Genomic DNA, 25,473 nt, shown 5'->3' on the forward strand with positions numbered 1-25,473 from the left:
AAGTTGAGAGAACCTATTGGTAGGCCAGGAGAAAATCCAAAGCTCTCATGGGTTTTCTGAAACATTCAAGTTTTAGACAGTGCTAAGTAGAGTAAGAGCAGAATATTAATGCTAATGCTTAGAAACCTCCACTCAAGCAAGTATTGCTAATATTTCACTGCCATTATTATGACTACCTTGGTCAGGCATTAATGGGGAGGTTTGTTCTCTTTGTGGCATGGGCATGTGTACATAAGGCTCCATGTTTTCTAAAGAAGCTGCCTCACCCAGATTGGGCCAGGCAGTTCTTCATGAAAAGGCATTGTCTCTTTCCTTGCTAGTGCTTTGACCATTCTGACACTTCTTGTCCCATCAGTTCCTCCCTTTTTTTTCTTGCATTTTCCTCATTTTCACTTTTCTTCCCTCACTTCCTACATCATTCTTTCTCCCTCCATGCTTCACTCACCAGCAAGGCTGGCCCACAGCTAAAGTGTGAAATCAGAGAAATTGTTTTAGGTCTCCTCTTTCCTTTATTCCACACCCCTCTTCACCGTAAACAGTGCTTTCCTCGCCTTCTCCCCTATCAAAGCTCCCTTGGTCATAAGGGGTTGGTGAATTCTTGGAAACCTTGACATATAAAGAACAATCTTGTGTTCCCTTCCCAGTGATATTTATATTTTAACAGTTGTCCCCATTGCTTTCATTCTCACATTTCACCCTCCCCTTCAGGGCCCGTCCTTCCTACCTTTTCTTCTTTCTTTCTCTTTCCATTTCGTGTGTGCATGTATTAACTCTTTTCCTCTAACTTTTCCTACTGTGCACCTGTCTTAATAAGTTCTCCTAGCTCTTCTTTGCTTGGGCTACCGCCGCGGCTAGAGGCCAGGTGTGGTAGATTAAATTCTGCATCTCAACAAACACATGTTCTTAATCTTAATCTGCATCCCTGTGGGTGGGAACTCATTGCAAATAGGACTTTTGAAGATGTTATTTTTATATAAGGTGTGGCCAATTGAAGAAGGGAGGGCCTTAACCTGGATTACTGGAGGCTTTATAAAGAGAAGTCACAGAAGCTAGAAGAGAGGGGACGTTGTCACATGAGGGGAATTAGAAATATAAGCTAAGGAACCTCCAGGATTTCCAGGAGCCAGGGCCAGAGCGTACAGACTTCAGGAGAGAGCAGGTTTCAAAATCGTGAGTCTATAAGTTCCTGTTGTTTAAATCAAAGCCAGTTTGTGGTATTTGTGATAGATCAGAACAGTGAAAACATAGGAGTAAGCCATAACCTCTCAAAAATACCTTCTTTGTCCTTCACTGTGTGCTGGTATCTGTGAACTTTTAAAAATTCTGTGCATGACGAAAGGAACAAGAGTATTCATTTCTTTGTAACCTGTTTTCCAGATAGTTGTTGATTTCCGAAATCAACAACAACAAACGGATGTGTTTGCAGTAGAAATTTATGAGTTCGGGTAAAGACCACCTCGATCCAAAGAAAAAACAAGAGATGCATTGGTTAAGGTTTTTTGTTGTTGTAAGCAAAAGAGACACGTTCTGGCTAACATGGGGAAAGGAATTTATTGAAAGGATCTGGAGTAGCTCAGAGGACAAGCTGAACAAATGAGTTGTGAAAAGGATAACAGCATAAAAGCAAGGGCAGCACTGGGTGTTTATGCAGGAAGAAACTAATGCACAGGCTTTTTTTGGGGGAACCCTGTAGCCTGATTAAAACCAGCACCAGCCATCTCCTCCAGTCCATGATTTACTCTACTTAAGATACAAATTCCAGAGAGAGAATATGATGAGCCAAGTTTGGCTCACGGGCCCATCCTTCCACTGGTAGGAGGTGGCAAGCAGGTGTTGTTGTCTGGGCCCCTTGAGTAGAAACCTAAGCCACAGGAATCCCAAAGCTGTGGGAGTTTCCCCAGTCAGAATCACGGTGCTGTGCAAAAAAGATGTGGGCTGAGAGGGTAAAAACTGCAATGGCTCCTATAGAGGAGGAGTAGGTAGATTCAAATGAAGATGAGTAAATTCAAATGACACCCATTTTAGCACTTTGCTGAGGTCAGTTGAGGGTATTGTGCCCTCCTCCCCTACCCCTTTTTTAAACACAGAAAGCCAAGACCTTAGGTCTGTGTTCAAGGTCAGGCCCATTCTGGATGATAATTTCAATAAGCACTGAAAGCACGATAACCCTAATTATGAGTTGGTGAATACTAAATGCTTTCTATATATTAACTCATCCAACCCCTATGACAACCTAAAGAAGGAGGCATTGTTATCAGTCCAGTTTTTCAGAGGAAGAAACCGGGGAACAGAGACATTAAGTAACTTACCAAAGATCACACAGCTGGTAACATATGCAGCAGAGTAGGTATTCAACCCCAGGCAGTATAGGTCAGAGAGAAGCGCTGTTAACCACCAGAGTTCTGTACCTCTGAATCTTTGCAGAACAGAAGATCTCAGGACAAATACCTTAAAGAAAATATGGGGATATGATCATTTGTCCTATGTTAGAGAGTAGGAAGGGAACATTTTAAATGATAGCTAATAATCCCTCTCATGTGGGCCCAGCTTGGGACTTTTATCAATAGACACCTGTTCTCATTCAAATGTAACACGCCCACGACACATATCACTGGCATGCAAAAACATATCCTCATACCCCGGGAAGCTAGCTACTGTGGTTTTATTTCCTAAGGGCAGTTATTCGAAAGTACTGTTGTTTTATTTTTAGTTTCCTTCAAATTGTACCCCAGAGCACATCTCTTCACTGTCTCTCCAAGATACTCCTCTGCTTTTCAAAAACAGAAACACTGAACCTTCTCTCCTCCACACTAAAAGGCCTTTGTCCGAAACCACACATGTCGATTTTAAACAGAAAATCATATTAAAGCACAGTGCTTCCTTTATGTGCCTCATGCAGCTTTCTGAGTTCCTGTGTCCCTGGATTTATGATGTGCTCTACACTTTCCACATTCTCAGTGCTGTTTTCCCACATTTGAAGGAGAAATGATCAAGAGATTTGTGCTGGAGTAAATTTATTCTGTCTTGAGCTGGGTGAAGGTTCCAAATTCACCACAGCATGGAAAATATAAATGCTGTAAGCATTGAGCTTCCTTCCCAGACACTGCAGGCGGGCAGACATGAGGCGTAGAGCAGAAATGAACGTTGCATTCTTCTAATCACTCCTCTGCTCCGGCGTTTCTGCTTTTCTGAATCGGGTGACAGAAACCGGACCAGATTTCATGACCCCAACACTTGGTTTCACACCAGGGAGAAAAGTCTCCTGTGCTTTTTTTTTTTTTTTTCCAACTCCCCCACTTTCCTGTGGGAGGAGAGAACCATGAGCTCTGCTTGGGGGGCTGACACTCAGCTGGGGGTCTGTACCTTGGTGTCAGGATGGACACTGGTATGAACAGTAGAAGAGGCTGTGAGGTGAAAATTCGTTTTTGCCTTTTGAGAAATTAAACTGTTGACTTACTCTACTCATCATCCTTGAGGTATAAGTCATTCTATTTAAGAATGTGAAGCTTAGAGCAGGAGTGCTGAAACTTGGGAATAATAGTTGGCTGAATGGCATATCTTCCTAGTTGCATCTGGATACCGCAGTCCCATTTCCTGTTTACGTTCTTGTGTAAATTAACTGTCTACCTGCTGGTGTCATGTCACAAGCCTTCCTTACCCAGTGGACTTGGTCCCTCAGTGACCAGAGGAGTCTGTCACAGGGTAGGATGGGTCACTAGCCAATAGATCAACTTCCACTACAGAGTTGGGAGAAGGCATCACCTCACCTCCTCCTTGGATGTGTTGAGTCACCAACCTCCTGTGATAAAGTATCTTTTAGTACATGAATTTGGTGAGGTAGGATGGTCCCAGTTTCTAAGCCCTTCATGCTTTGTTGTTTTCCCTCTTGCCCTTTTCTTATAAAAACTAATCACTCATTCCATAGTTTGAATGTCTTAACAGGAAAGATCACAGGGCAAGGACAGCCAAAATGCTGCCTTCTAGAGATCTGTTGTATAAGATCTTTCATCTAAAAGCAAGACCTCTGTTGCCTTCTCACCCGAATTCCAATTCTCTCCCCTAACTGTCTCCAACCATGCTGGCCTCACTACTGTTTCTGAAACCCCACAGGCTCTTTCTAACCTCAAGGCTGGGTCTGTGCTTTAGTCATTCTACTGCCTGGGATGCTTTTGCCCCAGATGTCCACTTGGCTAATATCCTCACCTTTTTATGTCTCTGATCACTTTCTCAATGAAGCCTACCCTGAGAACCCTAATAACTCAGCAACTTGCCCTCCCCCGACTCCCAATCCTCAAACCCTGCTATGCTTCTTTATTTCATAGCACTTATCTCTTCTCACAGCTATAGCATCTACTTATTTAATAAATGTTTATTATGTCTCCTTCCAGTGAAATAAAAGCCCTTGGGAGCAAGTATTTGCATTTCTTTAGTTCACTTGGGTATCCCAAGTTCCTAGAACATTGAAATATCACAAGGCCTTGATAAATATTGGAATGAGTGAGGAACCACATTTATAAGTCCAAAGTTACCAACCCAGTGTGTTGCAACCCTCAGATGTCCTACCACTGGGTTACACATATGCTGAGATAGTGACAGTTTTAGCCCTTGGGCAGCTGGGCAGGGCCCGGGGCAGCCAGACCTGGACAACAATGTCCCGTTGCAGATAGCCTTCCCCTGTTCCCCCAATACTTTACAATAGTGCCCTTTCTAGGTGTGCCAGGACGTTAACAAATTTAGAAACACCGCTATGGCTGAGTGGGGTCTAATCACATCTAAGTCTGCCAGGTGGAATGCCCTCCTGGGAGTGCCCGTAAATCACATCAGTATTTACTAAGCTCGGTCAAGCATCGGTTCAATAACAATTTCTGTTATTGATAAACAAAATGTTCTTTTTAAACGAATGTATACAATAAGTGATATAGTTTAATATACAAGGAATGTATGTTAAATAAATCAAAGAATTAATGACGATGTAACAAAAGAGTAGGGAGAACTTTTTAAAATGTTGAGATTATTGACAGTTGTGGAGAGTGGTGAGAGAATATCTAGAGGGTTCTGAAAGATACTGGTAATATATTTGGTCCTAAATTTTCATCTGTGGTTACTATTACAGTAGCAGTTCTTTTGAGTTCCTTTAAGGGGGAAGGAGTAGAGGTTGACAGGAGGCCTTCCCTCCAGAGATCTTAGAGTCTGGGGCTCTATTTTCCGACATATTCCTCCTGGGCCCCTCTCTTATCATAAAGAAAACTTTATCACCTTTTGATTAATCCTCACCTGTCTATAATGGGGAAGGTCATGGTGCTAGATCTATCTGTACTAAGTTTCTTTAAAAAATATCACTGAGGAGCATAGGCAAGGTCTCAGCTGTTTGGTGAGTGGGTAATAAACCAGAGCTATAAAACACTGAGAGGCAATGAGCCAGAGATTGAGAATCAAGACTAGAAGAGCCAGGGGAAGCCTAGGAGGAAAGTTCAGGGCCAGACAAGGCAGCTGGCTGGATTTGGGAGTGCCTGGAATCTGGCAAGCACAATCAAACTTGGGGCCAGGAGTTAGGCAGAAGCCAGGAAACTCCAGGTTCATGAGGTGAAGGCTAAACGGGGTGGGCAGAGAGGGTCAGGAATAAGACAGCAGGAACCAGCAGCAGGGATGTCTTGAAACCAAGACAACTGCCTCAGCCAAGAAGCCTCCTGCATGCCTCTTGCCAAGATGGAATGCAGTCTTGGATGCAGTGTGCTAGGGCCTGCAGGTGGGAGCAGGGTGAAGAGGCTGACATAGCTCCAATGGCCAGGAGGAGCTAGAGCCAAGGGAAGGTTCTGGCATTCAGCCTTTCTCTGAGAAGGCGATCACCTCCTTCTCCATGAACTCATTTAACCTAACTCTTTCTAGATCTTGCGCAGTGCTGAAGAGTAAGAGTTGTATTTGCTGTGGTGACCTCTCGGGAATTTGTAGGACAGTTGCTAATTTCAAACATTCTGCTCCTTAGTGGAGATGGCCCTGTTTTGGTACCCCCCTGCCATCTCTCAAGGGTTATCTTAGTCACTTGAAACTCCACTTTTGATTGAGAAACTCTAGGAAGGACGGACTAGAAAGCCAAAAGTGAGAGTATGTTTCCCCAGGGTTCTTCCCCCAGTGGGGTAATGGCTAGAGGATCTGACCCATCATACAGAGGGCCTCCATTTATATTTGTGATTTTAAAAATTCATGTTCATCAACTAATATAACGAACATTGTTTCCTTTCTCCATTTATCCAACTATTATTTACTAAGTACCTGTCAGGCCTTCACTGTTCCCTGACAGTGTTAATCTGATGCTCTTGGCAAACCCCTCTACTTATTATGTCGTTGAACTCCCTTCTGTTAGCTGACACTTCACTCTGGAATGGAATTTGCTGTAATTTACTCCATGGGCTGTTGATTTTTGCTGGTATCTAAATTTCCAACTATCACGCAGGCATTTAGAAGATGACCTTTTGGCTTCTGAATGTTTTTGTGGTACTGTATATTCTAAAGCTACACAGATAGTGCATTCAAAGGAAGATGAAGTCCAAGAGACAAATGTTCACAGTAGAGCCTGTATTGTGCTCTCCAGCCCCAAACTCACTGGGACTTGATGTTCTGGGCTTTGTGAATCACTGGGAAACAGGAAATGTGGGCAGATGCTTAGGGTGGATAAGTTGGATGGAGATGATCTGATCTACTAAAGGATAGATGGGTGGAAAGAGAGAATAAATAATGATGCTGATTGTAATAATATTACTACTAATAATTATAATTATTCGAGGGTCACTAGAAGCACAGCCATAGGGGAGAACACATAATTTGAAATCCAGATGACATGATTTCACATACTACTGTGACACTCACTATCTGTATAGCCCTGGTCAAGATACTTAACTTCTTGGGTCCTAGTTTCTTCACTTTCACATATAAAAATAACAATACCACACAGTGGAGGCTTTTTTGAAGATTAAATTAACAAGGTCATGTATTTAAAGTGTCTCAAGGGCACGTCCTGTGGTTGTGAAACAAAACAGGTGTTTAATAAATGGTAGGTAAGAATAAGACAGCCATCATTTATTAAGTGCTTATGATATGCTAGACTCTGTAGTGGATATGATAATTCTTTCTCACTACCATCAGCCAGGAGGTAGGAATTATCCACATTTTATGACTGAGAAGCCTGAGACTTAGAGAACTTAAATAAATTGCTCAGGTTCACATAATTAATGAGAGAGAGCTGAACCAGGTAGGAAGAAAAGGGGGGACAAATTAATATTTATTGAATGCTTCATGTTCAACAGGCACTACTCTTGATGAATTATAAGCATTAAACTCATTTGATCATTACCTTCTAATCCTAGGAGATGGGTTTTACTAACTCCGTGTCACATGAGGAAACTAATTTCTCAAACTAATGTATGTAAGTAGAGAGGCAAGAGTTGAGCCTGAATCTGGCTACTTCTAAAGGTTCTGATCATTTCATCTCAAAGGAAGGAGAGGAAGAAAGGGCTCTAGTGTTGTCCACCATGAGAAAGAGTTTGGGATTTGGGAATTCTTTTTAAAATGCTGATTTCAAAAATAGTGAGCAGATTTTGAACTCAGTTTTGGAACTTACGAACATTTTGAACATTGGTAACTCCTCTGATGGTTTTTTTTTTTTTTTTTTTTTAAAGGAAAGACAGAGAGAAGGAAGGAAGGATAGAAGGAAGGAAAGGAGGAAGAAAGGGAAACATCTTTTAAACATTTTCTTGTTTTATTGTATTTTGTTTCTCCGTTTTTGTTACATGGGCTGGGGCCGGGAATCGAACCGAGGTCCTCCGGCATAGCAGGCAAGCACTTTGCCCGCTGAGCCACCGCGGCCCGCCCTGATGGTTTGTTTTGCTGCCGTTTCCAGTTAACTCCAGTTGTGCTCCAGTTAGAATAGAATCTCTATGGTCGTTTACCTGAGGAATTAAACTTAATGGACCTTCCTGGTTTGGTGACTGGTTACTTAGAGAGTCTGTGTCCCTGGCTTGTTCTGTGATCTAGGCTGAAGTCTCAAAACAGGGCAGATGGCTACCTAGACACAGGACAAAACTTTAAGAATGACAAAAAATACCTCTATTTTATCTTAAGAAACCCAGAATATTGCTTTTTTTAAAAAAATACTAAATACTAAGTTGTGAGAGAGAAACTCAGATCATCTGAGGTCACTAGGTCTGGCAAACTTCTTCTTAGCTTATTCTCTTCCAAGGTGGTTCGGTCCTGATTCAGAATCTTCTATAAGGTGTCTATAGATGCGAGAGATATGGCTGTCAAGGAAAGTAGGATGAGAAAGCAGAATGTTCTCCACCAGGTGTGCAGTGACAGAAGAGAAGACTAGTGAGGAGAATGGAAGAAAAACAAGAATTGTTGGAAAGTCTCCATCTAATTTCATTTTATGTATCTCACAATGAGAGGGTGGGCTCATTGGTATACTTGACTTTATTTTTATGCCTTCAACATTCAATAAATAGCTGTTGAGAACCTACCATGTGCCAGAGGGGATACAGCAGTGAGTCACCAAAACTTCTGCTGTCTTGGCTTCTATACTCTAGTGGGAAGGAGGAGAGTGTTCAGTGAACCAAACTAAATAAATAAATAAAGGGGCGTTTTAGAAGATGATACCTTTCATGGAAGAAAACAAAGCAAAATAAAATAGGAATAAGAAATGCTGACACGATCCTCCTGAGAGGAATGTCTTCTTATATTAATATTTCAGGCTGAGGAAGCTCAAGCTGAGGGGTTATTTGTTGAGCCACATGGTTGAGTGGTAGAGTCTCAACTGTAAACAGGTTCTTTGACTGAACTCACCCTTTTCCTTACTGCCCTCTGCCTTACCTGTATGTTGAAACAAAGCAAGAGTGGAAATTGCAAGCTGTCTCTTATATTGTAGCCTTTTCTAATTACTGGTAGGCAATTGCAGAAGTCCTTAGCAGATGGCAGTGGAGAATTTGTGTGGACTATACAGTTTAGTTAAGAAATGCTCTTTCCCCTCTTAGGAGTAAATACGTTTTTGAGGTCAGCATTTCAGCCTTAGGACAAAAGATGAGCTCAAATAAAACTTCAAAAGCTTGTGTTTCCATTATGCTTAAACCCACCAGAGAGTGTTCATTAAGTTATGAACTTCCTTGTTGACAGGCATTGTTACCAATCAGCAGCCCATTTCCAGCATTGTGGTAATCATTTGATCTTTTATTAAAGAAAATTCTTCCAAAAATATTAATTTAAAAATTAATGTCAACACTTTCTGACATTCCATCCCTGAATGCCGAACAAGAAAAAAGTTTTAGAGTTTTTTAATAATCTTGGTAAATATTATTTGAACTTTGCTTCCAGCCAAAACAAGTTTCATGGTGAAAAAAAAATCCTTTCTTCAGCCATGGGCAATAAATTTGGCCAGGAGGAGCTGAAAGCAAGAAACTGAACAAGTTAAATACCAAGTGGGCATTCATACTTGTGGGCACTGTGATTTTCAGAGACACCGATTTTACTTCTCTAAAAAATGTATTTCAAGAAAATACTCAATTCTTGTCCTTAGTCTCTTTATCTTCTGAGTGGATATGTGGATGTATCCCCATAGGCCTTTTTTTTTTTTTTTTATATCCAGTGATTAATAAAAAAGCCACCGAGTGGACACATTATCCAGTGTTCCTCAGGCTTGATGGAAAGAAGAAAGAAATAGGCTAATGATTCACTCAAAATCCAAACATCTCTCCCCAAGATCAAGGTTTATTGAGGATTAGCGAGGGTGTATATACGTGTTTGCATGTCCATGTGTGAATGGTGTGCTAGCTAAGCTTTCCCTCTTTTCCTGTAAATGAGGTTTTATTTTTCAAATCTTTTCACTACTGCTTAGTAGGTAGATATATCAAGGACTTGAAGTAGAAGAAAGGACTCCAAATGGCTCTTTCTTATCAGAGAGAGTATATTTAATTTCTTTTATTGCATAATTGCTTAAGACAGAAGAGGGAGAGATGGCTAAACTAAAGAAGAGGGAAGAAGAGTGGAGGATGAAAGGATTAGTGGTAAGTGGTCCTGAAGGGCTCCAGATTGGCTCAGAAGAGAATGAAACTGCGTCAATAACTGGACAATAATTCCCCCTACCCCAGTCTCTAGTTAAACTTGACCCCCCAGAATAAGGTAAGGATGGAGAAATGAGAGATTTACTTAAACCTTGAGATTAGGTCGACAGCCTTACTTGGTGGAGAAGAAAGAAAGCAACTTTTTCTCTCATGTACTATGAGTTAGTTCTGTGTTCTGTAAAGCAAAGGTTGAGAAGTCATACAGTCTTCAATCTGACGACCCCACTCTGTAGCTCATTTACCTTAGCTAAACCACTCCACCCCCATCTACAATGTGCTGACAGTATTATTACTTTTTATTTCTAACTCACTGGATTGTCTTCAGGATCAAATGAAATAATTTATTATATATCATTTTTGTGTTGAACAAGTATTTGAGTATCTACTAGGAAAAGGTGGGGAAACTCCTGCCTAATGGAGCTTGTATTCTAGGTATAGTCTAGAATATATTTCACTAGGTATTATAATATATGGATTATATATTTGGTAAAGTATATATCACAATAGAGACATTTTACCTTTTTAATTCTGTAAAGATTATTGTATTCCTCTCATGTGGTAGAACATCTTGTGGGTGGCATCTTATAAATTTTGTATATGAATGTGAACTAAAAGCTTGATTGTGCAGCATTTGCAATCACTTGGCATGCCACCTCCTTGAGAGTTGGTTGAATCCTATTTATTTAGATTTTCCAACAGGTACTTGGAACTGCAAGAAAAAAAGAACACTTTAAAAAGAAAAGCAGGAATGTTTTTAGGTAACCCAAATAGAAGATATTTACTGCCTCAGTGAGTTCGAACAGAACATTCTCACCCAGGTAGAGTCATGAGTCTAAGGCGCACTGAGTGGAAGTTTTGACTGCTTTTCTTGAGCTGGCACAATATGATACCTTCCTTGGAGGGGAGAAAACCACTGCCACAACTGTTAACGTCTGAATAAAATGCAGTCAGAATTTGCCCTTGCTTGAAAATGGCATGGTTTCTGGAAAAAGGATCAAGATCGTCTTTCCATATTCTTCCCCTGCCCACCCCCATCCTCTCCTATTTCAGTTTTGTTCTGATAATTTACCTCAAGATGGGGGTAGGTCAGGGACATTGGAAGCCCAACTGGTTGGAGTGCATGCACTTCAATTCCATCTCCTGGAGGTTGGGTGAATTGTGCCAAACAGCTGCTCTAGGAGCCTTCCTGCCTCCAGAACAGTCACTGTGGATTGCACGGGCCCCAGCTGTTGAGGGGGATGAGATGGAGAATGAGAGAGAGATAATGTTGTCAAGGCTAGAGATATGTCAAATTATTATTATTTTTTTAAACTTTTCACTTAATATTTTATTAATATCCTTACACAATATTACCTGTTTATCTAGTGCCATTTTTCTAAGTGAACTTACAATGTATTATGGTTCTCAGCCATCAGGCATGTGTATCGTTTCTGAATTTTCACTGATATCAACAGAATGGTGAATGCCCTTAAAGCTTCATGTGTGTGAACCCAGAATAATTTCTTTTTTTTTTTTTTAACTTTTTTTATTAATTAAAAAAAATTAACAAAACATTAAGATATCATTCCATTCTACATATACAATCAGTAATTCTTAATATCATCACATCGTTGCATATTCATCATTTCTTAGAACATTTGCATCAATTTAGAAAAAGAAATAAAACGATAACAGAAAAAAAAGATTATACATACCATACCCCTTACCCCTTGCTTTCATTTACCACTAGCATTTCAAACTAAATTTATTTTAACATTTGTTCCCCCTATTATTTATTTTTATTCCATATGTTCTACTCTTCTGTTGATATAGTAGCTAAAAGGAGCATCAGACACAAGGTTTTCACATTCACAGAGTCTCATTGTGAAAGCTATATCATTGTTCAATCAGCATCAAGAAACATGGCTACTGGAACACAGCTCTACATTTTCAGGCAGTTCCCTCCAGCCTCTCTGCTACATCTTGAACAACAAGGTGATATCTACTTAATGCATAAGAATAACCTCCAGGATAACTTCTCAACTCTGTTTGGAATCTCTCAGCCATTGACACTTAGTCTCATTTCACTCTTCCCCCTTTGGTCGAGAAGGTTCTCTCAATCCCTTCATGTTAATTCTCAGCTCATTCTAGGGTTTTTCTCAGTCCCTTGATGCTGAGTCTCAGCTCATTCCAGGATCTCTGTCCCACGTTGCCAGGAAGGTCCACACCCCTGGGAGTCATGTCCCATGCAGAGAGGGGTCAAATTATTTTTACTTCTATTTTACAGAAAGGAAAATAAAAGTGCTAACTGAGGACCTTAGAAAAGTGGTCACCGAAAGAGATTCTTATAATTATCCTCTCTCTCTTGCCATGTTCTGTCCCTGGTAGTTGTGGTGTGGTCTTGATTACTTGCATGACTTTGTAAATTTGCTCCCTGAAAGCACTTTTCTAAGCATCCAATTCCCACTGCTACTTCTCAACCTGGATACCAAAGAGCAAAAGTCATCATGTGAAATTGTTGTAATGGAATGAAGCATAGCATTAAGTGGATTTTATTTCCTTCTGCTTAACTGCATCTGCATTATTACTACTGCTTGTGATGATAATCTGTACCAATTATTGATCACTCACTATTTGCCAGACATTTTGTTAATTGCTTTACATGCATTATCTTAACTAGTCCTCCCCAAACCCCATGGGGTAGATTTGAGTATTGTTCCTATTTTACAGTTGAAGATACAGGTTTAGATTTGAGTACCTTATCAACGTCCACCCAGATGTGTGTCTCAAAGCCAGGATTTAAACCTGGCTTAACAGCATGTTCTTAATTCTTATGCCATCCTACCTTGCCTTTATCCCCTCTTTGGTCTCTTGCCCTGGCACCGTATAACTCTTTCTTTCCTTCTGCTTCACCTCCCACCTGCTAGTCATTTACCCCAACCAAATAATTAAAGAAACCAAATGATAACATTTCATTGAAATCATTAATTAAAGTAAAATCTAAAAATATGCAGAACATTAGTTTTTTTTCTCCTCACTCTCCTAAGTTTGAGAACAGAGCTATTCTTTTCCTTCAGGCAGTCTGCACCAAGCCTAGTATAGATTTGTATACTGATGACATCCTCGGGTATTGTCAAAGCAAATTCTAGGCATGACAGAGAGTTTGCATCTTATTTGAGAGCTGGTTTCTAAAGGCTTGGACCTTTCCAAGAACAGCATGTAAGATGATTTGGGGCCAGTGGTAGTCTGTGACAAAGTGACAGGCTCCTCCAAGTCCCAAGGAGAAGACTGCAAATAACTGAAGACTTACATAAATAAGAACTTTAAAACGTGATTAAATGAAATGGAAAACAGAGAGGTGAGTGATGCTTCCAGAAAACATTGTAAAAGTGGAAAGAGCAAATATAAGTAACTCTGAAACAAAGACCGCTATCCATTCTGATTATGAGTAGTGTCTTGAGCGTACTTTCAAGAGTGGTTCCATTGGGCTGGAGTGCTTCAGCTTGTTCCGTTGAGATTGGGGTGGTGTAAGAGAAGCAAGGACCTCCAATGTTTCAAAGTTGAATAGGGGCATTAAGAGCATGGCTCCAGAGCTGGTGTGCACAGTGGCTGGTGGGCCCAACAGTAGGGGTGGCCTCAGATGGAGGTTTGTGAATCCCTGGTCCTGTGACCTCCTTCCTTCTGCATGGTAGAGGAGAAAGGATAATATCCCAGAGGAGAAAGGATCAAATTGGTAAATCAGACTAGAGACTGATCTTGAACAAGAGAAGGGATGTTGTCTTGAGATTGGAGGTAGGATGCAATGGTCAAAGTGAACAAACAATGGCAAGTAATCGTTCAGCTGCTCGCCCCACTTCACGAGGTGGAATTAGATTAATGGGAAGGCCTCCTTCTGGAATACAATCCCCTTCAGGAAATATTCTAGCAAGTGGAATGCTACTTGGAACAACAAGGCCTGGCTCTTGTGGTGGTCCCATAGGGACAGGAGGAGTTCTTTCTTCTCAGATCAAAGTTGCAAATGGTCCTATAACACAGCGAAGTTTGAGTGGAATGAAAACTGGGATGAAAGGTCCCCAGAGGCAAATTTTAGACAAATCTTATTATCTCGGGCTTTTTTATAAGTAAAATAAGTGAACTTACAACTGAAATTAATAAACTTCAGAAAGAAATAGAAGTGTACAATCAAGAGAATTCAGTCTATTTGTCATATGAAAGAAAGGGCTGAGGGCAGCTTAACAGTGGCTCAGTGGGAGAATTCTCACCTGCTGTGCTGGAGACCCAGGTTGAATTCCCGGAGCCTGCCCGTGCCAAAAAAAAAAAAAAAAAAAAAAAAAGCTGAGCCTTTAGCTGTTGAAATCAAAGAGTTTCAAGGACAATTAGGAGACCACAACATGTTGGTAGATAAATTTAATACCAATACTGAAATAGAAAATATAATGAATTATGACAATATGCTCAAAGCTCAGAAAGATTGAGAAACTTGAAATATGGATATCATTTTTACTGAAAGACAAAAGAAAAATTATAAGCGTAGAAGAAGAAAATGAACAGGAAAAACAAGCAGCAGATGGCATTATCAAAAATATGTCTCCTGAAAAATAAGTCAAGTACGTAGAGATGAAAACTGCAAATGAGAAATTGTTTTAGGAATTAGATACTACTTCAGCAGCAACTAGATTCAGTAAACATGGAAAAAGAGAGCCTGGAAGCTAAAATAGCACACTTTCAGGTAAAACAGGAGGCTGTATTGCTGCATGAAAACGTTGAGTTGGAGTCCCATTGAAATCAAATGATTGCAGAAGACAAAAACATGGGATCTCCAATGGAAGAGAGAGAGAGAGAGAGAGAGGTAACTTAAGCAGCTTGAAGAAGGTAATCAGGAAATAGCCAGCTTGGAGAGACAGTTAACAGAAATAAAAGAAAAAAACCAAATCACTTTAATGAAGAAATTAGACAACTGGACATGGGTTTATAGGAACACCAAGTGAAATGAATCAGAAGTATAAGGAATTAAAAAAAAAAAGGGAGGAAAATGTGGACACTTTCATTGACTTTTGAGGAAACTAAGAATCAAGAACTGGTAAGGGAGGCCGGATAGACATCAACAGTGTTGCCTTTTGGAGCACTGTAATGGAAATATGAATCCTATGAAACAGATATCCTCTGTCACCAGTTAAGAGCTAAACATGATGCAGGTTGGCCTCAATTAAATCTACTGAAATGCAGAAATCACAAAGTACAGCTAGGAATTTGACTTCAGATAGTCGACATCTACAGTTGGGTTTACAGAAAGTGGAGCTTCTGAAAGTAAGATGACTGAGGAACGGCATTCTCTAAAAAGTAAAATTAAACAAATGACAACTAATCTGGAGACATGTAATGATTTACCTGCTTTGAAATCATCAGGTGAAGAGAAGAAAAAGAAACTACATCAGGAGAGAACAGTATTATCAACCCGTAGAAATGCCTTTAAGAAAATCATGGAGAAGCTAAACAGAATATGAGACACTAAAAACACAATTGCAAGCAAATGAGACACATTCTCAGCTTACAAATTTGGAGAGAAAGTGGCAACACCAGAACAAAATAACTTTGTGATGAAAGAATACATGGCAACCAAGAGAATGTGATTATGAAGAATGTGACCAAGCAGATTGCAGAATACAACAAAACCATCGTGGATGTTCTGCATAGCACTAGCAGAAACTGAATCTAAATCAACTGCAAGTCTTTAAAGAAGTAACCTCTTGCTGCTGAACTTTGTTCAAAATGACTGAAAAAAGTAGTTTATCCTTGAAACTTTTATTTAAAATTTCTTAATGCTATAATTATTTTGGCCTTATAATTTTTAAAAGATTGAAATTTTTAGCTTAAAAGTTCATTAACAGTTTCCATATGAAGAAAAAGAAGCATGGCTCTAGCTGAGGGAACAAGCAGAAACAACATGTACTTACAATGCACTATAGAGAGACCCTCCGCAGGGGCCAGACCTGAATTACATTAGGATGGAAAATTTGCATCTGCTTAGTTAACTCCAGCTCATCTATGTGGGGGCATTTAAAGTAAGTGATCTGGAAGAAGTATTGGGGCTCTAAAATCTATTTCTGAAATACTAAAGTTTAGGAATTTTGGCCTGTAATTTGTATACTATCCACTAAACTAAAGATGAGGCATGGCAATAGAGCCTTGAGCAGCTCTTTCCCCTTACAGGCAGAGGGAGGCCTCCAGCTCCTCCATATGGCCTGCTCCTTCTTCCTTGCCTCTTTGCTTCTGCCAGTCTGTGTTTCGGATTCTTGATTCTCTCTCCACTTTGGTGTTGATCATCTGGATTTCCTCTTGCTTTCTGGACCACCTTGACTAAGAGAAAATAGATTCAGTTACCCTTTGCTCTGTACCTGACAAGCCCTGCCTGGCTTCAGAGGCAAAATGGTAATAGGAGGAGATAGGAGATTTCGTTCTCTTCTGAGTACTGATGGATCTGGAAAAGGTGGGGAAGGGAAGTGACGCTCACTGAGCCCCTCTATTGAACACTGAATCCCCTGCTCCTTACCAGAGTTAAGGTGCAGAGGCTGAGCCTCTTGAGTGGAGGAGAGCCTGGAGAAGCCTATGACTGTGGCACCAGACAGAAGAATAACTGCTTCACAGAGAGAGGAAGGCCCTCTACCCTGGACTTGCTCCCTGGGCTCTGGCCTCTACCTACTTCCTGAGGTTCTTCTCACACCATGCTTCTTTCAGTTCTTCACACAACCTGGTTGCCTCTCTACCCCAGGGTAGTCACAACACATTCTTCCCTCTCCCTACAATCTTTCCTCTATTAATTTCTCCTTTATTCTCCAGTCTTGGTTCAAACCCTAGTTCTTCAGTGAAGCCTTCTTGATGCCCTAGATTATATTAGATTCCCTTTTCATAAGCTCTGACTGCTCTCTGAACATTCCTTTCCTAACGCTTTCCACAGCATGTTACTGTAATTATCCACATAGTTATTAATATCTTCCCATTGAGACTGTAAGCTCTGTCAGGGTCTTATCTCACCAATGCATCCTACTACTTAGCATGGTGTCACTACATGCTAAGGGTGATGGTTCAAAGCTATATGTACCCCAGAAAAGAATCTTTTAATCTGTTCCTGTGGTTATAGAACTACTATGGGTGGGACCTTTTGATTAGGTTATTTCATTTTTAGTGTGTGTGTGGGGATGTTAATCCTTTTACTGGAGTCCTTCATAAGAGGATGAAGAAAGAAGGAAATATGCCCCCAGAGAAGCCGAGAGACAAAAACACACACACAGGTTCGAGAGGAAGTCACTAAAGCCAGAAGCTGAAGCAAGGAAACCCCGAAGGGAAGGGAGAGACCAGCAGAGGTGGCCATGTGACATAGGAGTAGAGGATCGCTGGTAGGCAGTCTCTGGGGAGAAGGTATCGTCCTGTTGATGCCTTAATTTGTACATTTTCCACAGCCTCAGAATTGTGAAAAAGTTAATAAATCCCCCTTGTAAAAGTCAACCATTTCTGGTATATTGCATTTCGTCAGGTTTTACAAACTAAAACACTAAGTTGGCAGTAAATGTTTTTGGGTTAACAAATGAAGTCATTATTCATGTTTACTTCAAGGAAGACTTTTGCTCTCTCAAATGTGGCCTTCTCGGTGTTTTGCTTTCCATGCCAAAGGCAGATTAGTTTCCACATTATGAGTGTGTGAACTGGAACAACATCTTCCCATGGCCATTAAAGTTTTCTAACTTACTAAGGGGTCACCAGTAATAATAGTTCACTTGAAATGTGGCTTTCTTTAGGACACAGAAGATGCTGAAAATTGGTGCCAGATAACATTTGAGCATTTCCCATTATACACAGCAGCTGGAATACAGACCATATTCAGAAAGTGTTCACCCCCTTTTATCTACCTTCAGTGTCCATTTTCTTCTCTCATTCATTTCTCCTTCCCTTCTCCATTTCTCTTCCTTCAATTTTCATCTTATCCTCTCTCCCACCCATACCTCCCTTCCCACTCATGGCTCTCTCACCTGGAGAGGTTCCTGAGCTCTGCTTTCTAGACCTACACAGTCTAATATGGCAGCCACGAGCCACAGGTGGATATTGAGCAGTAGAAATGTGATTAGCCTGAATTTAGATATGTTCTAAGTATAAAATGCACACCAAATTTCGAGGATTTAGTATGAGAAAATGTAAATTATTGCAGTTTTTATGATTATGTGTTGAATGATAATCTGTCTATATTGTGATGCATATTATTAAAATTAATTTTGCCTGTTTCGTTTTACTTTTTAAAAACATGACTACTAGCAAATCTAAAATTTTCTATATGTGGCTCATACTTTACTTCTTTTGGAAAATGATAATCTAGACAGTGTGTAGGTAGTTTTTTTAATATTAGGAAGGTGAACTGTATATTTGAAAGGCATTTTTACATTGTCCCATCATTCACAAATGATATAAATTTATATAATACTCTATTTGGCTTTGTATAAACCCATAGCTGGATAGAGATGCAATATTATTCTCTAAAACAGTTTTCTCACTTTTATATTTTGGGAGGGAGTAAATACGTGTCCACCATAATTTTTTTCTAATTCTCTCTTTGTTCCATCTATGGTAGGTCTCTTCACCTCCAAGATTTTATTGAGTTTTTAGAAACTGCACTGTGTATTAGGAGAGCAAAAATAATATTGCTTTCCCTACATGGCATATCTGCCTTCCACCACTACTCTATGTTTTGATAATGTCTATTCCTTGAGAATATTTATTTTAATAATTTAAAACCAAAACAACAGTTGAACAGAGTCAACAGCTGGTAGATTTTTCTAACCACAACTGCTCTGATGGACAAAGAGTTTCAAGTTGTTTATCTATAGATGATGATATACAACAATAAACCACTATAGTTCAATTTTGACACATCCCAATTTTCCTTAAAAATTCAGATTTCTGGATTTAAAATATTAAGGGTTAAATGGAAATATTATCAGCAATAAACTTGATATAAATTAAAATATTCAAATATATTTACTACTATTTAGTTGGATGAACTTGGCCAAGTCAAAGAATTTACCTTCTTTGTGCTGCTTTTTTTTCATTTGTATTTCTTTAAGTGGAGGCTACTTATTCTATTTAAGGAGAACAAGGATTGAGAAAAATATATAAACTATTAACTATAATTCAAGGAGAAAGGAAATGATTGCCAAGTGCAAATGCAAGCAATGAACCAGAGGAGGAAATGCTTAAAGGAAGTTGCGGGAAGTAGGAGGAGATGTTATAGAAGAGGTGGCATTCTTAGTAGATGAGTAGGTTTTCTGAAGGACAATAAAGGAAAGGCTGGCAGAGCATGAACAAAATTTTGAAGGCTGTTGTGTTCAGTGAAAGCTAAATAGAGGCTAGAGTGTACATGTATGAAATTAAATGGAAAAATATGGTTGACCCTAAAATACAGAGAGTCTTAAATGGTAGTCTAAGGAAGGTGGTTTATGTTTTTTAAGCTATGCAGAAAGTTTTCCTTTTCCTGACTTATTTATTATATCAATAGCATTAAAGGAAAGAAAAAAGAAATTACTACTATGTCATCAAGCCTTTATCAGATATATGGTTTCCAAATATTCTTTCCTATTGTATAAGACATTATTTTATTTTCATGATAAAGCCATTTGAAGTAAAAATGTTTAAAATTTTTATGTCACATTTATATATATTTTTTCTGTGGTTGCTTGTACTTTGAGTGAGGTCTATGAAACCATTGTCTGAAATAAGGTACTGAGATGCTTCCTTACATTTTCTTCTAGGAATTGGTTAGGTCTAGCTCTCATACATCGTTCTTTCATCCATTTTGAGTTGATTTTATATGAGGCATGAGGTAGGGGTCCTGTTTTTTTTTTTGGCAAATGTAGTTACAGTTTTCTCAGTACCATTTGTCAAAGAGACTGTTCTTTCCCAAATGAGTGATCTTTGCCCGTTGTCAAAAATCAGTTGGCTGAACATGGCATGCAAACTCACTGCCCTCCCCTCTCTACATGGGACATGACTCCCAAGAGTGTAAAACTCCCTGGCAACATGGGACAGAAATCCTAGAATGAGCTGGGACTCAGCATCAAGGGATTGAACAAAACCTTCTCGACCGAAAGGGGAGAAGAGAGAAATGATACAAAATAAAGTGTCAGTGGCTGAGAGATTTCAAACAGAGTTGAGAGGTTATGCTGGAGGTTATTCTTATGCATTATATAGATATCCCCTTTTTAGTGTAAGGTGCATTAGAGAGGCTAGAAGGAAGTGCCTGAAACTGTAGAGCTGTGTTCCAGAAGCTATGTTTCTTGAAGATGATTACATAATGATACAGCTTTCACAGTGTGACTGTGATTGAGAAAACCTTGTGTCTGATGCTCCTTTTATCTATGGTATGGACAGATGAGTAAAACACGTAGATTAAAAATAAATAAATAATAGGGGAAACAAATGTTAAAATGAGTAGATTGAAATACTGGTGATCAACAAAAAGGAGTGGTAAAGGGTATAGAAAAAAAATGGAATAGAGGTTAAAATTTATTTGGTAGATGGAAATACTAGTGTTCAATGAGAGGGAGGAGTAAGGGTTATGGTCCATATGCATGAATTTTTTCTATATTCTTTTTCTGGAGTTATGCAAATGTTCTAAGAAATGATCATGGTGATGAATTTACAACTATGTGGTGATACTGTGAGTCACTGACTACATACCAAGAATGGAATGCTCATATGTTAAGAATGTTCATGTTTGTATGTTGTTATGTTCTATGAATAAAAGTGTATTTTAAAAAATCAGTTAGCTGTATGTAAATGTGAGAGTTAATTTCTGAGCTCTTGATTCTATTCCATTGGTCTATATATCTGTCCTTGTGCCAGTATTGTGCTATTTTGATGACTGTGGTTTTGTAATAAATTTTAAAATTGGGAAGTGTGAGTCCTCGAACTTCATTCTTTTTCTTCAAGATAACTTTAGCTATTTTGGGCCACTTACCCTTCTACATAAATTTGATGACTGGCTTTTCCATTTCCGAAAAGAAGGTTGTTAGAAGTTCGATTGGGATTACATTGCTTTGGGCAATGTTGATACCTTAATGGTATTTAGTCTTCAAATCCATGAATATGAAATGTGCTTCCATTTATTTAGGTCTTCTTTGATTTGCTTTAGCAATGCTTTGTAGTTTTATGTATACAAGTCCTTTACATCCTATGTTGATTTTATTTGTAGATATTTGACTCTTTTAGATGCTATTGTAAATGAAATCTTTTTTCCTTGATTTCTTCTTCTGATTGTTCATTGCTTATGTATAAAAACACTACTGATTTTTGGGTAATGATGTTGTATCCCACCACTTTGTTGAATTCATTTATTAACTCTAGAAGCTTTGTTGTAGATTTTCAGCATATAGGATCATATCATTTGCAAATAGGAAAAGTTTTATTTCTTCTTTTCCGATTTGGATGCCTTTTGTATTTTTTTCCTTGCCTAATTGCTCTGGCAAGAAGTTTCGGCACTATGATGAATAATAGTGGTCAAAATGGGCATCTTCTCTTGTTCCTGATCTTTAGAGGTCAAGCTTTAAGTTTTTTCACCATTTAGGAGATAGCTGTGGCCTTTATCATGCTGAGGAAGGTTCCTTTTATTCCTAGTGTTCTCAGTGTTTTTATCAAGAAAGGGTGCTGTTTGTTTGTTTTTGTCAAATGCCTTTTCTGTATCAGTTGAGATGATTATGTGTGTTTTATTTAACTCATTCTGTAAATGTAGTGTGTTACTTTAATTGATTTTCTTATGTTGAATCAGCCTTGCATACCAGGGATAAACCCTACTTGATTGTGGTATATAACTATTTTAATATGCTGTTGGATTTGATTTGCTAGTATTTTGTTGAGGATTTTTGCATCTATATTCATAAGAGATATTGGTATGTAGTATTTTCTTCCTGTGGTATCTTCATGTGGCTTTGGTATGAGGGTGATATTGGCTTCATAGAGTGAATTAGGGAGTGTTACCTCCTCTTCAATGTTTTGGATGAGTTTGAGAAGAATTGGAATTAAATCTTATTGGAATATTTGGTAGAATTCTCCATCCAATTCTGGACTTGTCTTTGTTGGGAGTTTTTAAAATCAGTATTCAATCTCCTTACTAGTAATTGGTTTGTTGAAATCGTCTATTTCTTCTTGATTCAAGGTAGTGTAGATTCTTGTGTGTTTCTAAGAACTCATCCATTTCACGTAGGTTATCACACAAGTAGATTCTTGCGTGTTTCTAAGAACTCATCCATTTCATGTAGGTTATCTAGTTTATTGGTGTACAGTTCATAGTATATGCTTATAGTCTGTTTTATTTCAACAGTGTTGTTAGTAATGTCCCCCTTTACATATCTGATTTTTTTTTTAGTTATTTCTGTCCTCTTTCTCTCTTTTTTGTCATTCTAGATAAAGATTTGTCAATTTTATTGATATTTTCAAATATTTTGTTAACTCTCCTTATTGTTTTTCTATTTCATTGACCTCTGCTCTAATCTTTATTTCCTTCCTTCTTCTAATTTTGTGTTTAGTTTGCTCTTGTTTTTCTAGTTCTTCTGGTTTTGAGGTTAGGTCTCTGATATGAAGTCTTTCTTCCTTTCTTGTATAAGCATTTAAAGCTACAGATTTCTCTCACATTGCTAACTTTGCTACATCCCTTAAGTTTTGGAATGTTGCATTTTCATTTTCATTTGCCCCAAGATATTTCTTTATTTTGCTTGTAATTTCCCCTTTAACTCATTGATTGTTTAAGAGTATGTTTTTCAGTTTCCACTATTTGTGAATTTTCCATTTCTCCCTCTGTTATTGATTTGTAGGTTATTCCCTTGTGGCCATTGTATGATTTCAGTATTTTTGAGTTTGAGATTTTTTTGTGACCTAACATATAGTCTGCCCTGGATTATGATCCATGTGTACTCAAGAAAAATGAGTATCGGGTTTTTTTTGAGTGAAGTGTTCTATATGTTGGCTAGATCTAGTTGGTTTAGAGTATTGTTCAATTCTTGCATTTCCTGATTGATATTCTGAATAGATACTCTATCCATTAATAAAAGTGGTGTCATCTTGTATTAATGTAGAACCATCGATTTCTGTCTTCAAATCTGTCAGTATTTGCTTCATATATTTCAGGGCTCTGAAATATATGTTAAGAGCATATATATTTAGAATTGTTACATCTTCTTGTTGTATTACCTGCTTTATCAGTAAATAATGACCCTCTTTGTCCTTCATAACTGTTCTTGACTTGAAGTCTATTTTATCTGATTTTAGGATAGCTTCCCAGCTCTCTTTGTTTACTACTTACGTGGTATACATTTTCTATCCTTTCACTATCAACCGACCATGCCTTTGACTTTAAGGTGAATCTTGCAGACAGCATATAGTTGGGTCATATTTTTTTTTTCTTGACTCATTCTGTCAATCTCTGTCTTTTGACTGGAGAGCTTAATTTACTTACATTTAAAGTCACTATTGATAATATGGTACTTTCTTCCTACCAGTTTCCTATTTAGATTTTGTAATCTTACATCTGTTTGCCTCTCATGTCTATTAAAGCCTACTTTTATATTTATTTGTTTTTTTGTGTGTGTTAAACCATATCGAGTGGCTTTTCATTCCTATTTGAATATATTTTCATCTATTTTCCTTATGGTTACTGTGGGGTTAACATTTAACGTCCTAAGTATTTAACATTCATATTTGGTTTGATACCATCTTAACGTATATCATGCATATACCCTTTTCCTCTACCCCTCTCTCTCTCTCTGTCTTTTCTTTTTTACTTGTTACCACTTATATCTTTATATACTACATGGCCAAAACCCTATACTTATCATTACTTTTTATGTGTTTGCATGTTAGCACCTGTAGGAAGTAAGAAGTGGATTTATATACCAAACATACACTACAATAATATCAGCCTTCATAATTACCCATATGATTATCTTTACCAAAGGTCTTTATTTCTTTAGGCCACTTTAAACCACTGTCTAGTGTCCTTTCCTTTCAGTCTAAAGAACTCCTTTAGCATTGCCTGTAGGGAAGATCTAGTTTAGGTGAACCCCCTTAATTTTTACTTATCTGAAAATGTCTTACTCTCTCCCTCAATTTTGTATTCTCACTGTATATAAAATTCTTCACTGGTAATTGTTTTATTTCAGCCCTTTAAGTATTTCAACCCACTGCCTTCTTGCCCCCATGGTTTCTGATGAGAAATCAGTACTCAATCTAATTGGGACTCCTTTGTATGTAGCACATTGCTTTTTTCTTAAAAGCTTTCAGAACTCACTCCTTGTCCTTTGCATTTGATAGTGTGATCAATAAATGATGGGTGTATTTTTCTTTAGGTTTATGTCATTTGGTGTCCTCTGGACTTCTTTTGCTAATTTAAGTTGTTCTCTGTCATTATTTCTTTGAGTATTCCTTCTGCCCATTTCTCTCTTTTTTGTCATTCTGGGACTTCCATAATGTGTATACTGGAATGCTTGATGATGTCCCAGAGATGTCTTAGGCTATTTTAGCTTTTAATAATTCTTTTTCCTTTTGCTTCTCAGCCTGATTCATTTCAAGTGTTTTGTCTTTGAGTTCACTGATTCTTTCTTCTGCCAGCTGCATTCTGTTCTTGAAACTCTCTTGACAAATATTTGTTTAAATTATTGTGGTCGTCAATTCCAGTAGTTCTTTTCTAAAAATTTCTGTATCTTTACTAAGATTCTCATATTGGTCATTCATTGTTTTCCTGATATCCTTTAGTTCTTCCTCCATATTTTCCTTCATCTCCTTGAGCATTTTTAAGATCACATTTTTAAATGTGCCCACATTCTGGTCATCTTTGGTATTTTCTGTATTTTTATGTTTATCCTTTGAATGGGCCATCATTTCATATTTCTTTTGTACTCTTTGAACACTGTGCATTTTAATGTTTTAAAATGTTAGCTCTGGGATTTATTCCCTGAGGTATCTGTTTCTTGAATTTGTAACTAGCTGGTTATAAGACAGATTGTCTTGCACTTCAGCCCTCCTGTCAGGAAAATCTGCCCAGGGCATTTCCAGTGGTCAGGGTTTTCTCTGTCTTTCTTTGCCTGTGTCTTGTCCTGGGCTTTTGCTTGTTAGTTGTTTTGGAGTTTCCCTATTGCCTGGAGCTCAGCTATCCCTTCTGTTTCCCAGAAGACAGACATCCCTCTTTTGAATGTGGGCCCGTAGGCCTTTGCCCTGAGCTGTCCACTTCTGTATTTTCTTACACTTCTTTCTTTGTCTCAAGCTACTTTAGCCTGGAGGGCAAATTCTGGGAGGAGGATTACCCTGGAGAAGGTTTTCCCAAGCAAGTCTTTCCCAGCTGAAACAGGGCATTAGGGTT

The 25,473-nt window shown here is 38.6% G+C and overlaps 1 pseudogene; it reads left to right on the forward strand.

Annotated features, from left to right (window-relative positions):
* The first annotated feature begins 13,744 nt into the window (after positions 1–13,744).
* Positions 13,745–15,792, forward strand: LOC143689859 (intraflagellar transport protein 74 homolog; annotated as a pseudogene).
* The last annotated feature ends 9,681 nt before the right edge of the window (positions 15,793–25,473 follow it).

Source organism: Tamandua tetradactyla, chromosome 7, assembly GCF_023851605.1.
Source record: "Tamandua tetradactyla isolate mTamTet1 chromosome 7, mTamTet1.pri, whole genome shotgun sequence".
NCBI lineage: Eukaryota > Metazoa > Chordata > Mammalia > Pilosa > Myrmecophagidae > Tamandua > Tamandua tetradactyla.